Genomic DNA, 1,750 nt, shown 5'->3' with positions numbered 1-1,750 from the left:
AGCAGGAAGGTACAAGTGCAACAGAATTTGAAAATTAGCAAGTACTGGTATGCCAAGGCTTGGGAACTTCTTTTCCTCAAAGAGGAAAGTGCTGCTGTTCTCACTGAGCAGCATGTCCGTGAAGCACCTCTGCTGGCTGTGTATTAGCTGTACAAATATATTACTGAGACAGCCCAGTGGGGGAGAAAATGGGTGCATTAAGGGAGGATGGAGCTCAGAATATATATAGTCATACCAGGCACACATACACAGGCTTAGATAAGAAAATGGATAACAATTGAAATTCAATTAGGGACTTCATGGCTTATTTTTTTTTGAAAGTGTCATCCACTTCAACATATTCCTTTATCTTGTTCTCCCTCAATAAGGATATTGTCTTTCAATTGAGTTAACTCTCCTTGTTGCTTAATTACTTTAAAAGAGGATCTCAATTACTCTTCTCATGATCTGTTGTCAGACATGTTTGCCTGCACTTATTTATAGCAACTGAGAATTTTTTTTCTTTAGTCTTTTCTGGAATTATCTTTACAATTTGCAGCTTTGGCTAAATACATTCAGCCAAAAGAGTAACACAGATATCTAATTGCAGACATATAGGCTAAAATGCAGCTTCACTGGGATTGCTCTCAAAAAATGAAGCTGTTCAGAAGTATTTATGAAAGTGGCTACTGAATTGTGTTCCTGAAGGCTGGAAATTTGGGAAGGTCATTCTGCTTACTAATGTGGATTATCTGCCATAATGCCAACAAGCTGTGTATCACTGCGCACATAAAATTAATAAATGCCACTAAAACCTGTACTGTGCTTTTCTGCTACATGCACAGAAAACTACATCTGTAAGAATATCTGGGCATGGATGACATGCTCAAATACTGCAGTGGTTGGCTGCATATGGAAATTAAAGGGGAATAAAGAAAAAATACTGTGCTATTCTTTCTTTTTCCTGCTTCAGAGCTTTACTTTCTGAAGTAAACATGTGTGGACAGATACATATCAGAGATTTATCCAAGTTAATTTTCAAATCACAGCCCTCTGAGCATGCTAATTTACTAAGCTACCATATTTCTGCGCAACAGCTGTAAAGCAGACGTACCTGGTTTACTGCAAAGCCAGCTCAGAGCTGTCTGTGCTTGCTTAGTCCTGCAGCCACGTAGATGCACTACAAATCATGTCCAGCAGTTTTCAAGAAGCAAGATGGAACCTAGGGGGTTAATATTTTACTTCTTTTGGTTATTATTTGCACTGGTTACAAAGCATTACACAGGAAAAAATAAGAAGCGGAAACACAATTTACTGTACTGCATTTTACCAAATGGGCTGTGGAGTAAAGCAACAACAAACTAAAAAACAGCCTCGAGAGACTGATATGGCTGCAGAGCTCCAAAATATTTCCCAGTGTGCTGATCAGCTCATGTCTATCATTAAACAATACTGTGGCACTAACTGTAATACAATGAACAACACAAGATCCAGCTTGAACAGTGTGAGAATCTCATCCTGCTGCAAATTGCTAGGAAGGGAAGAGAAAGGAAGGGAAGAGCAAACTAATGTGAAAAACATGCAAAGCACAAACATCAGGCTGGATTTAGAGAGCTGGAGTTATTTTACGAGCATTATAAACAGGATATTTTGTCATTTAAATGAAGATATTGAGATCTCAGCTAGCTTACTATAACCCAAGCATCGGCATTAAACCGAAGCTCAATAAGCGGCTGAGAACATTTGCAGATAATCTGGTCTCAGTCTTTAC

This window comes from Geospiza fortis, unplaced genomic scaffold (assembly GCF_000277835.1).
Source record: "Geospiza fortis unplaced genomic scaffold, GeoFor_1.0 scaffold486, whole genome shotgun sequence".
NCBI classification, from domain to species: domain Eukaryota; kingdom Metazoa; phylum Chordata; class Aves; order Passeriformes; family Thraupidae; genus Geospiza; species Geospiza fortis.
Note: the sequence above shows the minus strand (reverse complement) of the source record.